Source organism: Erinaceus europaeus, chromosome 19 (genome assembly GCF_950295315.1).
Source record: "Erinaceus europaeus chromosome 19, mEriEur2.1, whole genome shotgun sequence".
Taxonomy (NCBI): Eukaryota; Metazoa; Chordata; class Mammalia; order Eulipotyphla; family Erinaceidae; genus Erinaceus; species Erinaceus europaeus.
In genome coordinates, this window is record NC_080180.1 from 13,710,205 (window position 1) to 13,725,441 (window position 15,237).

The 15,237-nt window shown below is 36.1% G+C and overlaps 1 long non-coding RNA gene across 1 annotated transcript in view; it reads left to right on the forward strand.

Annotated features, from left to right (window-relative positions):
* LOC132534715 (uncharacterized) overlaps window positions 1-10,182 on the forward strand; it is a 285,513-nt gene extending 275,331 nt beyond the window's left edge. The window contains exon 3 of the long non-coding RNA XR_009546427.1: window positions 10,125-10,182. This is a non-coding gene — a long non-coding RNA (uncharacterized LOC132534715). The remainder of the gene's footprint in view (window positions 1-10,124) is intronic.
* Window positions 10,183-15,237: the final 5,055 nt, after the last annotated feature.

The window sequence follows — 15,237 nt, forward strand, 5'->3', positions numbered from 1 at the left end:
AAATATTTACGTGACTAAGAGTTAAATATTTACATATTTATCTTATGAAAGTGAGCTATACCAGAATATTGCTCTTTCATATATAAACGGACATCAGACCTAGGCCTCATGCATGCAAGGAATGTACTCTACCTTCTGAGGCATATTCCATGCCACTATGATTAAAATATAGCAATAAATAGTTCTGTCTTAATTTCAGATTCTGTTTTATTAGAATAAGTTAATTTATGCAAAATCTTATGTTTATCTGGAATATTTTCAACTTTCAAAATATTCATTGTGATGAGTTGTTTGGGGATCTGAGTATTTCTAAATTAGTTTAAAACATATAGATTCTATTCTTGTAATACCAGTGAGTACATATTGCTTCCTTTCATCTTCTCTCATAAGCGTTCAAAGTCTGCATATCATTTTAAAGAGGTGTTTAAAGACCATCAGTTTAGAATTTTTATTTACTGGGTGTTTTTGTTTGTTTTGTTTGTTTTTTTACTTTTTCTTTGGATTTGGCAGAACCAGGAGGTGTTAACTCCTTTGCGAGCCTATTTCATTGCTGTGCCTGCCTGAGGCCTCATCTTTTTCCGTACACTTTAAAATGCACAGTTGTCCCTTTCAAGGGACTCTCTCTTTGCCAACAGCTGAGGAATGCTTCAGTGAAAAATATTCAGTGGTTATTCGTACTTCTTCATTTGTATAGAAACAATCAGGATCTCAGCCACTTGGACTGACAGGTGTTCCTTCAACATTCCCAAGTGACTCATAGTAGGTATTTGCTCCCTGCTCTCTGTCCACTGCTCTTTCTCTCTTTCTTCTTCTCATATAGGTCTAGAAAGGTACGTACAGTTCAGTGATCTCCACTTTTTTTTTCTGGAAACAAAGTCTGAGATAGCAACACATTTCATACAGATCTTAATATTCACAGGAAAAAAAACAGGTAATGCCATGCTCAAAACAAAAATATCAGTGACAAAGCAGCAACACACTTAACAGGAATACAGATAGCCCAACAAAGGCCTTACAAACTCTGTAGAGACAGGTTTTTGAAAAGGAAATAGCAGAATAATGAGATAGAAACAAATACACATTTAATTTGAATTAGATGGGGCTCTTTTAATATTGAATAGTTATTATTTCATCCACAATGGTATTGCCAATTTTTCTTTTTATTATATTTTAATGGAATAACATTGTTTTACAACATTTCATAAGTTGTAGATTTTAATCACTGAAAGAACTCTGGGGAAGAGAAGAGCTGGATGTTGGGGTTCTGGTGTATCATGGTGGGAAATGACCTAAGTTGAGGTGAGAGAGTTCTGTAGACACCTATTATGGGAAGAGGAGACATTGTAGCATGTGCCAGCAGGCTTACTATAAACAAGTCAGCCCACAATACAGTGATTAGAAAACCATAATTGTAATATTCCCAAGATAATAAATTATTTGATAGACTCTCCTGTTTTAACGCATGTGCATCTTTTCTAATACCAGTTTCTTTTGTTCTGAATTACAGTATGTTGAATCAAAACCAGAATTAACAAATGTAAAAATGTCTACCAATAGTGCTGTCTTTTCCTAAAGTCAAATACAAATAAAATATCATGTGAGTGAGTAAAAAATTAATATTTGTAGTATTTATGTATAAATGCATTAAATTCATCACTAAAAGTCTAGTCCTACTCTTGCTAGAATTTAACATCTAGTTATAGTTCTGATCCATGTGCAGTTCTATTTGGTACTTAAATAATTTTCCAACCATTACTTCCTTGTAGCCTGTGCAATATTACATTTAGACTCATATTCCATATTTACAACTGATACCGGGATGAAAGGAGAATGACCCTGTGTATTGATAAAACTGGCTGATTCTCCATTCCATCTTGAACCCATGAACTTGAAGGTACTTTCCTACCTGAGATACTCTCATTCTTGCACTGTCAGCGTATCCTTAAGGCTCTATCTTCTCAGAGGATCAGTTTTTTTTTTCTTTGCTACCCATATCACTCTATCTTTTTCTGTGACACATGAAAATCCTCATTTCATTTTTTTATTTCATTATTTCCTGCTTTAGATGGCTAGCTTCTTAGGTGGCAGACACCATCTTGCATTCTTTGCATGATGTTTGTCAAGGAAATTCTAGGCACACAATGACCAGCCAAGAAGAGGTATGTGAGGCAACATTCCATTTTACTCATGACTTTGACTGTAGGCTGAAATGTTAATGTGACTGGGAAAAGGATCTGCTCATAAACAAGAAACAAGTGGATTCTGTGGGGCTTCACTTCAGATACCTACACAGATTTAATAATATCTTAACCAACATTTTATTTTAAAATGCGGTTATTAAATATTGGCAAGAGACAACTGCTATTCCAGGCAGTTAGAGTGATTTTATTTTTATCAATCTGCCATAAAGAAAACAAGAGTGGTAATGAGGAATGTGTCCTATAAAGTGTTTTAAACTTAGAAAAATATTCTATTTAAAATTGATTAGCGTCATAATTGTTCATTGACTGGAGCATTTGTATGAAGTAAGATTTGTAGAGATTGCGTATTTTAATAAGAATGAAGAACTGAACTAGAGGCCCCGAAATAAAATTACTGATGAGCCTATCAACAAATTATCTTAATGGACCATTTATTTGTGATGGCTGAGAAATTAAAGAAAATTATTTGTGGAAAATATATACAATTTGTAAAATTGTTAGGATCAACAAATTCTGAGGCCTTCTTTCTAAGTTCTCTATTGAGGAAGTTGCATTTATTTGACTCATTATTTGAGACACCTTTCTCTCTGAAGCCCATAAAAATTATTTCTTTTATTTCTTCTCCTCCCTTTATTTTTACAAATAATTCTGATTATCTGTTTACTCAACTTACCCTCTTACATTTATGGACACAAGATTTTAATATTTCAGTTTTTTCTTCTGGAATAATTTTATGAGAATATTGATGAAAATGATGTAGTCTGAAATGAAAGAATCAGTTGAATTTGTTTTGGAAGTAGTGCAGTTCTCATAATATTCTCTACTGTGTTCTCAAATGTATTCTCCTGATCATCATCATCACACCATCTGGGAACTTTCTATTCTAGAAGCACAAGTACTTCTGAAAACAAGAGTACTTTTCAGGCAGATGTGTACCAGCGTTTGAACATGGGATCTCATGCATGCATAAAATGGACTCGCCCTACCTGGTTCTGGATACATAAATTTCTGAGGTAGAAACTCTGGGTGGTGAGACCTAGCAGTGTTTGTTTTCATATATTCTACAGGTGTTTCTAAATGTATGCTCAAGCTTAGAACCTAATGTGTTTTTTTCCAGCAAAACAAAGACCTAAGACCTTATGCTTAGATTTCTACTACTTTTGTCAACATCACCATAAATAGCAAAAATACAGTAAAATACAATTTAGTGTCACTGATCTTAGGGCAAGCAAAATGATATAGTTTTGCCAGTTCAGGTCAGACACTTCTATTTTATTCTACAACAGACTTGGAAATGATCCCATTCATCCCTTAGCAATATTAAAATAATGTATTGTCATATTAATTAGTTTTCTACCACTCAGGATTAAAGACCACCAAGTGATATGCAAATAAACTCTGCCTTTCTGAAGTCATCTTTGGATTATGATGTGGATACATTGAAGGAATGAGACATAGTAGAACTGTTTCTAGTGTTTAGGGAATTGTTGCTAGAGGGATAAATGTGTATAAGTATCTAGAAATTGTGCTGAGATATGATTATGACTCCAACCCACCTCCTTGTAAATTTACATATTCATTTCTCTAAGTTCCTTCATGGAACACTTGGATTTACAGAAACTTTATATAAATAGCCAAGAATAGAAGGATTCAAAATGATGATTCTAACAAACAAATTCAAACTTCTTAATATATGGTTATTCATTGAATTTATCAAGCACAAGAAACTAACATAAGATTTTATTCAGCGAAAGAATACTATGGACTTATCACTTTATGAGAAGCTACTAGCTAGCACTCTAAAGTTGAAGTAACTCGAGAAATGCAAACAACAACAGTATAATTAAACTGTCAAATGTGATAGAGAAATTTATGTGGAAGTGTGTGTCGTGCCAGTACCCTTCGCTTCCTCCCGCTGCCACCATTTTTAAGAGAACATCACAACAGTTACTTCAGAGAATATTTATAACCTGTCAAGAAAAGACTAGAGATGCTGTGGCTATGTATCCCTGAAGGAAAATGTTAATTTCAAAGCATCATTTATGTAAATGTTGCCTCTTTTCTATTTCATGCAATGGGTTGTTATGCTGATCACACTATTCATAGTAAAATGTGGTTATCTAAAAGCCACTGGCATTAGAAATACCAGTAAATTTTTATAATAGTATTAAAGATGTAAATTCACCTTGAATATATGAAACATATGTCTTAACATAATTCTTGGATTTTATGTGAAAAAAATAACACAGCATCAAACTATGCTTAAGAGTAAATTGGAGATGGCTATTGGGAAAGTCTGTTAAAAGAAGAGATTACTGCAGAAAAAAAAACTATTTCTGTTAATCTGTGCAAAAGTTGGAAAATATTTTAATTTTCATTTTTATACACATACCTATATTCACACACACACACACACACACACACAAGTTCAGAGTAAGCTTTTACTTACCGAGTATAGTGTGTAGGTTCATACAAGCACATACAATCTACTTCCACTTTTCTTAGCAGACACACTCACATGTAAAGAGATAATTTGTTGATTTACTTACCCAAATAAGTGTAATGACAACTTCCTAATATTTACTGTGAATCAGTACTTTGAATTAATAGCAAAAGTCTTTCTGGGAACTTTCTTACTTTCCTGACTCTCCACCATTTCCTATACAATTAATTTCCAATTTCAGTTGGGGGCAGAGACAGTCAAAACCTTTCCTTAAATTTAATTTGAAGAGGTATACTAATTTGGGTTGGCATAGTATAAAAATTGTCTTGGGAACTGTGTCTTAATACATTGCTTTCTCAAAGTGACATAAAGGCTGCAAGGTCCAGGTAGCAAGCCTCCAGTAATTATTGCACTTTAATATTCATGGCAACATCCCATTCCTACTATCAGAAGCTTATTATGAGCTGAAAACTTGTCTTGGTGTTGAAATGAAGTCTCCCCCCAAATAACAGGATTCTTAGACTTTCTGGATAATATATTTGACATTTTAGGGAGGAAAAGATAAGTTGACATAGAAAAAGTCAATCCAATTTTTGTACTCTTCCTTTTGTTTGCCTTCTAAGTGAGTCAGAATCAATAGGATCAACATGTTCATCTACTTCTTATTTGAGATACTGGCCTGCAAGTAGATAATTTCTGTATACTCTTGGCATTATTTTGTTATTGGTTTCCCTGGTACTTACTGAACCTTCTTGGAACTCCTACTGAAAGGTTATGGCAGACTGTACTCAACTTAAGGAAGGTTATCTAAATTCTCCATTTCTAGATGAGTTGTATAAATCATATGAAAGTGAAATCAATGTTACAGTGTGGTATGAAATAATGGGTGACATTAGGAATGTTAGGGTTAGATCAGAGCCATGTGGTATACTCCTAGATCATACACATCAGATGACAAGCCTTATTTGGGAGTCATACAGAGGCCTAAGGTCTCTATTCAGTGTTTTTTTCTATGTTAGGGGAATTAATGTTTTATGGTTGATTTTAAAATACAGTAGTTTTTAAATGTGTAACATTCATCAGTTTTCCACATAATTTCTTACTTTCTTTCTCCTCTGAGTCATCATTTGTGTCTGATCTCACAGACTTATGTATACTGATTTTGTTTGTTGCTATTTTACTGAATTGAGTTTTTAGTAGGTTTGTTGGTGGGCTTTAGGGTTTTTTGCGTGTGTATATTATGTCATCTTCTTTTATTTTTAGTTTTTTTTTTTATTGGGGAATTAATGTTTTACATTCAACAGTTAGTACAATAGTTTGTACATGCATAACATTACCCAGTTTCCCATATAACAATACAACCCCCACTAGGTCCTCTGAATCCTTTTTGACCTGTATTCTCCCCACCCACCCACCCCAGAGTCTTTTACTTTAGTGCGATACGCCAATTCCATTTCAGGGTCTACTTGTGTTTTCTCTTCTGATCTTGTTTTTCAACTTCTGCCTGAGAGTGAGATCATCCCATATTCATCCTTCTGTTTCTGACTTATTTCACTTAACATGAATTTTTCAAGGTCCATCCAAGATCGTCTGAAAACGGTGAAGTCACCATTTTTTACAGCTGAGTAGTATTCCATTATATATATATACCACAACTTGCTCAGCCACTCATCTGTTGTTGGACACCTGGGTTCATCTTCTAATAGCAACAGCTTAATTTTTTCCTTTCCAATTTTAATTCCTTTAATGTTTCTTTCTGGATAAATTTCTCTGGCAAAGATACCTAGGACTATACTGAATAGTTGTGGTGAGAGTGGGTATCCTTGTCTAGTTACAAATTTTTCAGGAAAAGTTTTTAACCATGGAGTAGATGATATGTGGGTGTGTTGTATATGGCCATTACTATGTAGAAGAATGTTACTTCTATTCTCTATTTTAAGGGTTTTTTTTTTAATCATAGATGGGCATTGAATTTTGTCTATTGCTTTCTTCATGTAGAGTGTGTGTGTGTGTGTTTGTGTGTGTGTGTGTGTGTGTGTGTTTGTGTGTGTGTGTGTGTGTGTGTGTGTGAGAGAGAGAGAGAGAGAGAGAGAGAGAGCGAGAGAGAGAGAGTTGTTTTGCTTGCTGGTGTTGTTGATATAGTATATTACAGTCATTAACTTGTATATATAGAATCATCCCCGAATCCCTTGAATGAAGCCCACTTAGTTTTGAGGAGTATTCTTGTGTTGTGCTTCATATTTTCACATGAATGTGTTGAGATTTTTTGAATCAGTATTCATTACAATTGTCAATCTGTAGTATTTGTGTGTGTGCGCTTGTTTTTATTTTTCCCTTGGCTTTTTTATGGAGTTGTGATATAGGCTTCATATAATGTGTTTCGATGATTGACTATTTACCTCCAATTTACTGAGGATATGGTTTTGGTGTATAGTTCTATATCCCTTTGTGAAACTGAATTTATAAAAGTATTAGGAGCATCAAAAAACAATGTAACTGACATTTTCAAAATGCATTCAGTATGTTGTTGAGAATTTATTCTTAACTAGCATTTGTGTTTCATCTAGTTTTATATGTTAACATGGATTTTCGACCTCACTGCTTTATGAAGTAGATGAGATTGGATAAACCTATCTTAATTTGAAAGTCTATGAACTTTGTAGTTTATTTCTAGAGGGTATGGGTTATCTTATAAAAATAGATTCAGTAAAATGAGTCATAGAAATATTATATACTTTTCAAGGCTACAAAATTAATTAGTGGCAATCCTATGGCAAGACCTGACTTTAGTTTCAATTGGAAATTTTATTGTATTATTTTCCATTGTGGGTAGATGATTCTCAAAGGATATAAGAATGTTGTGCATTTAAATTATAGAAAAATATGTAATAATAAGTGAAACTTGATAAAAATTTCTGACATAATGTTTCTATCCTTTGATTCCAATAAATACTTGAAAAGCATCTTTGGCCTACATCTCCTTAATTGAGCAATTATGTCTACCTTTGCATCAGGAGAGGGAGCTCACAGGGTAGGGTGTCTGCATGGCTGTGCATGTGATGCAGGCAGAAATCTGATTTGAAAATCAGGGGAAACCAGCCTCATATAAGACCTGTGGAACACTGAGTTTGTAATGCTTCGTAATTGCAGAGCAAAGGTTTGCCTCCATTCTTTACTATTTCCCTCATCATAACATTGAGGCTCTATCAATTACTAACTCAGGAACAAAGCAACATAGCTTACTTGTGTTTTCTGCTTTGCTAGCTACTATTGGAGCCAACAGCCACAACACCTGTAAAATAAGACATGACCAAGATAAGGACAGAACAAGATACAGTCTCAACTTAAAATGACCATCTTGGTGCAGTCCCAGAGTTCTACAGTTGAACAAGATACAGTCTCAACTTAAAATGACCATCTCGGTGCAGTCCCAGAGTTCTGCAGTTGAACGATGGCAGCTGCTTGTTGGAGGAAGATATTGAGGGAATGTGATTGAGGGTAGGCCACTAAGCTGATATCAAACAATTGGGCACGCTTCACTTCAGGAAAACAGTAAGCCTCACTGTCCCCCACCTACCCACCCCCCCACACACACTGGGATTCCTGAGGGAGAGCATCTTGTGATCTTTAGAGATGTTGCCTTATATATGTAAATTCCTTTTCCTTTGAAAAAATGCTGCCTATCAATCTGGAGTGGTCTGCTTCTCACTTCTATCTTTTCTTGGTGTAGAACATAAAGTGCTTTAGTGTCCTAAAGGAATTTCAAGAATTACAAGTATAAACATAACAAGGAGGACATGCCCTGCTAATCCACAATTACTTGCATCTAACAATCACTATAAAAAAGTCCCAGTTTATTAATCATCATATATAATACAGTTTACAAATAAACCACTTCTTACTCCATTTATTGTTGAAGCGCCTTTCCTGTCCCAGCTTTTGTAATCTGGGTGACTGGTATACAAGAAAGCATGAGAAACAGCCGTGTCTCCCCATCCACCATTTCTACTGCCTGTCATATGGATTAAACTGCCTGCAAAGCCTCCAGGACTTCAGATGAAGGAAGATTAGAGATGCAGTAGGTCAGGAATGGTCTCCATTGCCCTGAACCTATCTGATATTTGATGACTTCTCTGACTATGGCAGGTCTTGATTTATACTGCTGTGCCTTTACAGCACAGATGCCTTTACTGGATATCTCATGTCTTACAGCTGGTTGGGATAGTTACTTTAGACAAGTTAGTGTGGTCTCTTAACTTATCCTTCCTACACTTGGTATGATCCCTTTGGCATCTTTCTCTGAGATGCAATTTTCCCTCAAGTCAACTGTCTTTGGTCTGATACAGAAAATATCAGGGTTGCTTATTTTCTGTCTTTTGTTCTCACCCCTATATTTGCATGGCTTATATAAGGAAAACCTATATTATTTTGCACATACAGATCTCAGAGGGATGAAACTTTGCTTTGCATCCTGTCACCAGGAGAGATACTGGCTTGTGGAAATTAATCATCTCCTTTGAAAAATATGTCAGAAGACTATTTCTTTGTTTCATCTTACCAGTATTAAATCAATAGAAGGAAAATTTTTTTCTCATGAATGTATTTGGAGGGATTTAGGCTTTAGAAAAGCACGAGTCTTAGAAAAGCAAATCGAAGTGCTTTCTTCTATGAAATTTTCTACTATTAGGTTTATCTGAAAAACAATTCTCACTATAGAAGAAAGCCAGACATTTTATGGCTCCCTTCACAATTATATAATCCCTCATGTTACAGACCTTCAATTCCAAAGAATAAAATGTGCCAACTGTCTTTCACTGAGCATCCCCAGTAGTATTGTCAGTATCATTCATGTCACTGCTCAGAGGAGAAAAAGGTTATTCTGTCAATGAGACCTGGTGCCATGTGTGTTCCAAATGTGACACAGATTATGCTTTGAGGCATGTCCACCAGGGCTCCAATTAGACAGAATATAGATATACTCAACGGACTATAGCATAGCATGAAAATATTGAACATCTACCACTAATAAACATTGGAAACTACACAGAAAGGCCCCTAAATGTAGCCTGAAAAATATTCCAATAAGTAAAAGCATAAAGTGTGTGTGTGTGTGTGTGTGTGTGTGTGTGTGTGTGTGTGTGTGTGTGTGTGTGTGTGTGTGTGTCTGTGATGCTGGGTAATGCTCACGCATATGTAATGCTACTCAGTGTTACTCCCATACTCATTTTAAAAAAAATCTGTGTGCTAAAGAAAGGAGAGAGGAAAGAACTGGAATAGATATAAGTGAACTAAATTCTCTACTATCCAGACTTCCCTATGGTGTTTGCTGCTCCTGTAAGGTACCAGTGAGAAAATGCAGGCCCTCACATATGGTATACCCTTTACCTACTGAGTCCTCTCCTGATATAATGTTGTGCTTTTTTGAGCTAGAGTATTGATAACATGTTAATGAATGTTGACTCTTCTTCCCCCGTAAACAGGGATGATGTGGATAATGAGGCATTTGAAGGAGGAGGCACTGCATGACCAGTGATGGCTGGCTGTGAATATCTGGAATCTGGTAGGTCTGTATTTAAACCATCACTCTACCATACACAAAACAAGCCACAGACTCCATCAAATTAAGTTTTACCTGTCCCATTAATAGGACAAGTTGAGGAAGATCACGTCATTAGGCTGTAGTAAAAATGAATCCCAGCAAATGCAATGTTATTAGAAGATTTTAAGCATTTACTAAGTGGATCTATTGTCATTGTCATCCTTGTTGTCATTATAATTTAAAGGTTCTCCAGAATAAGACTCCAATCCATGCACTCTTTATTTCTTCTACTTATTTATCTCTCTCTCTCCACCCATCCATTTATTTCTCCACATTTAAAGATATGAAACTTTAAAGCTAAAGAACATAGGTCAAGCTGTAGCTTCATGGAGAATTGTGTTTGTGTAATCTCAGTTCATAAAACTAAAAAAATCCTTAAAAATCATTGAACATTTGTATAAATAATGTTCATATTTGGCTGGGTGATAACAGCAATAATGTATTAAGAGTTGTATAATATAGAGAATTGTACACATAGTAAGTAAATTGACATTGAAATTTTTTCCCTTTAACTCTTGTCAGTTTTACTGTCTGGAGTCCTCACAATTTTTCTTACACTTTAGAAGTTTTGGTGACTAGGAGCAACTGGTCATTAACCACTTTCCTGCTCACTTCATGTTTGATGTGTCCACTTGAAGCATTTCAACACACAGTGGAGTACAGGTGTCTTTTTTCACCAGAGAACTACTCAGCTCTGATAGATGGTGGTATAGGCAACTGAACCTGGGACTTTGGAGCCTTAGTCATGAGAGTCTCTTTGCATAACCATTATGCTATCTACCCTCTGCCTCCTCACTTAATATTTGGTCCCCAAAATAGTAGCTTTAGGAAAATGAAAAATAGTCTAAGATTTTACTGAAATCAATCTTATATTTTAGTTAATTCTGATTAAACTTTATACAGGATTCTTTCATTATGCAAAGGTCCTTCAATTTGAGTAGTATAATTCTTAGAAATTGTTGGTATACTTTTAAAATAAGAGCTGTATGTAGTCTATGGAAACATAAACATAAAACCATGGTCTATTTTTTTAAGTATCCTTTGTGGTACATTGAACTCTTCAACCAAAGCTACTCATAATTAATAATTGTAATCAGTAGCACTATTCTGAAAACACAGACTTAGTTTTCTGAAAGTTTGATAATAAAAGTTTCAGCAGGAGAACAAAAAAAAAGTGGTCCAAATCCTGGATATTAAACACTTGTATTTATCCTTATTGCAATTGGTTGTAAATGCATTCTACCCAGAAAAAAGAAAAAAAGCTATTAAATCATTAGGCTGCACTTATCTTTTTTTTATTTTATTTAAGAAAGGATTAATTAACAAAACCATAAGGTAGGAGGGGTACAACTCCACAAAATTCCCACCACCCCATCTCCACAACCCACCCCATCCCCTGATAGCTTTCCCATTCTCTATCCCTCTGGGAGCATGGACCCAGGGTCATTGAGGGTTGCAGAAAGTAGAAGGTCTGGCTTCTGTAATTGCTTCCCTGCTGAACATGAGTGTTGACTGGTCGGTCCATACTCCCAGTCTGCCTCTCTCTTTCCCTAGTAGGGTGTGTCTCTGGGGAAGCTGAGCTCCAGGACACATTGGTGGGGTCTTCAATCCAGGGAAGCCTGGCCAGCATCCTGGTGGCATCTGGAACCTGGTGATTGAAAAGAGAGTTAACATACGAAGCCAAACAAATTGTTGAGGATCATGGACCCAAAGCTTGGAATAGTGGAGAGGAAGTGTTAGGGAGGTACTCACTGCAAACTCTAGTGTACTTCTGCTTTCAGGTATATATTTTGCAGTAGTTTATGGATACGTGTGAATATAAGCTCTCTCTCACAGAAACTGGTGTATATCTAGGTTATGGGACTTTGTTAGAAAGTGAACCACCTGAGATGAAATTAGAGTGTACTATAAAAGGAAAGGTCTCACCCGAGTAATGAAGCTGAAGGGTTGTCATTCCACACGTGAAGTCTCTGGATACAGTCTGAGGTGAAGCATGGTGAGGTGGCAATCATTGCGTTGGTTAGGTTGTGATCGGCATATACAACATTATTTGGTATGGATTGGGAGAGGCATACGGGAAAGTGGGCCCTATCCAAGGGTTTTGACACAAACTAAGGGCTGGAGAGGTGTGTGTGTGTGTTTGTGTGTGTGCGTGTGCATGTGTATGTATGTGTGTGCGTGTGTGTGTGTGTGTATGTGCGTGTGCATGTGTGTGTGTGTATGTGACTTAGTACTGAGCCATTCAATGAGGGATCTTGTTCTCAATGACTGTTATGTTGACTTCAGTGAATTCAAAGATTGCATTGTGGTGGGTTGTTGGCTGTTTCTTATATGTAAATCTGTAGAAGTTAAGTAAGTGATTATGAATGTCTGCAGTTTTGTGTACTTCAACTACATCTTAGAAAAGTAAAAATAAAAAAACTCAATATCAAGAATGAAATTAAACGAACAGTTTGGATATTAAATAAAAAGGAGAAAACTGCACAGCAGACCCCAACTCAGAATAATATATAACTAGGTAACTGGTTGAGAAAAGAGAGATTGCAAAGGAAACTTGGTTAATTGCATCTACAGCCTCTAATAATTTCAGAGGTTGGTGGCTGGGAAGGGAAGGAAAGGGAGGAAGAGAATTCCTTTATGTCATGGAAGTGGAGGAATATATAAAATCCTAGAATTTTGGTCTCTGGTGATAGCTTGAAGATGATGGCTTTGTAGATATTTCTAACAATCCTCAAGGGTGAGGACAGACAGGAGGAAAGCAAAATGTTTGCAAGAATCCTTGGGTTAGAGGATGGTGTAGACTATAGAGGGACATTTCAGTGGGTTCAGGTGTTATGGAAAAAGAAGCAAGAGGATGAACAGATTAGCTGTGTAGAATGTGTTTTAAGTATGCATTCAATATCAACATCAGCACAATGGCTATTTCAAGGGGTCTATGTTCAGTGTATAAAAAATGGTTATTAACATAGATGCTGCTACTCTGTAACCGTCTCCGGAAGTCAGGAGTGAAGTTTATGATGCTATCTGGGCCAAAGAAAGTAAAACCAGACTCTTTTATGAAGTCTCTGGTCAATTTGAACTGAAAGTCACATCAACTACCAATATTTTGATCTTATAAAGAACAAGAGTGCCACATGGTCTGGGTTCAAGAGCCAGGACCTCACCTGTGTCACACGTGGTAAAGCAGTACTACCGTTGTCTTTCTGTCTCTTCCCCCCTCTCCCCCTTCCCTACTCATTTTTCTCTATCCCTATATATCAATCAATAAATATTTTTAAAAAGAAAAAATTATAGAAAGAGAAAGAAAACAAAAAGTCCAAACAATGTAAGCAAACCAAAACAATACTACTGGTGTATTTATTAAAAAGGCAATATTGTTATCTTCATTTATATTAAGCTATGATAGCACTTGTAATTTTTGTCTTTACTTGCTATTTTTATAGTTGATTTATATAACTATATTTGAAACCAAATCTTATCCCTTGAAGTGTTTGTGTTAAGGAAAGGAAATGAAAGAATATCTTTATTTCCTTTTTCAGTCATAAAATTGGGAAGGGAATGAGAAATACAGTGAAAAGTGTTGTTTGAGAAATAAATTAGTCATATATCAAAATTGTATTGCAATTATGGTAAAGATTTAGGAAGTAATATTTTGATAATAAAGTTTGTTTTTAATTTTTGCATTTATGTCTATGAAAACTTTATCGGTTCATATATGACTCTATGGGCATATGTGTGTATGAAGATAAATTCTTTTTTAAATCTGCTGTAGATCAGAGAGCTACCTCGCCATCTAGTTCACATACCTTTCTGAATATGCAGCACAGGTCTGAGTCCAGCACTACATGGAAGCTGCGATGGATGTGAAAGAAGCATCGTTGCTATGGTGTATCTTCCTGTCTCTTATACCTCTTTCCAAATCTCTGAATTAGGAAGCAGCCCAGGAGTGGTGGAATCGTGCATGTGCAATACTCAGGCATCGAAAAAAAGAAAAGTAGGTGAAGTTCCAGAGCTCAAATGCATGAGTTCAATTCCCAGGACCACATATGGTGAAGAGGTACTCTGGTCTCTTCCCCACTTTCTCTTCCTCACTTTCTCCTGAAACAAATAAATGTTTAGAAGAATTAAAAATAGACTGGTGTAATAGCTTACTTGGGGGCATGCATGTATGCTTTGCCACGTGTGTGAGCCAGGTTCAAGCCCTCAGCACACCATTGTGAGGCACTACAGCACAGGGTGAAGTTTTGGTGATGGAGTGTCTCTCCATCTCTCTATCTCTCTCTTTCTGTCTCTGTCTCGCTCACTGGAAAAGTGAAGATCAGACAATGACAAATAAAAAAAGAAAAGAAAAGGAAAAAGAAAACAAAAGGAAAGAAAAGAAAAATCACTATGGCTGGCAAGATAGCTCAACTGGAAAGTGTGCTCCCTTTGTCATGAAGCAGATTCGAGTACACTGCAGCATGCTTCAGTGTGGTGGCTGATTTCCCTCTATCTCCATCTCTATCTTACTATCTAAAAATGCAGACAGATAAAGTCCTAGAGATGACCAAAAAGAAAGTATGTATTTAAATTCTGCAGTAGTGGGGCTGAGTGGTGGCGCACCTGGTTGAACACACATGCTACAATGCACAAGGACTGGGGTTCAGTCTCCTAGCCGCCCCCCACCCCCACCTGCAGGGGGAAAGTTTCTCAAGTGACGAAGCAATGCTGTAGGTGTCTCTTTGTCTCTCTCCCTGTGTACCTCCCCCTTTCTCTCGATTTGGGGCTACCTATCCAATAAATAAAGATTAGGGTAAAAAAAGAAGAAAGAGAGAAAAAGCACTGCTCAGTTCTTACTCTCTTTTCCTCTTTTAAAAAATAATAAATTCTGAAATAGTTGTGGCTCTCTATTTACGAGTGTTCTTTTGAGGCTCTATAATTTTATGTCATGAAAATATGCTGTGCACTGTTACAATGAAATTGACACAACTAAATTCATTAATAAGTCTATACAG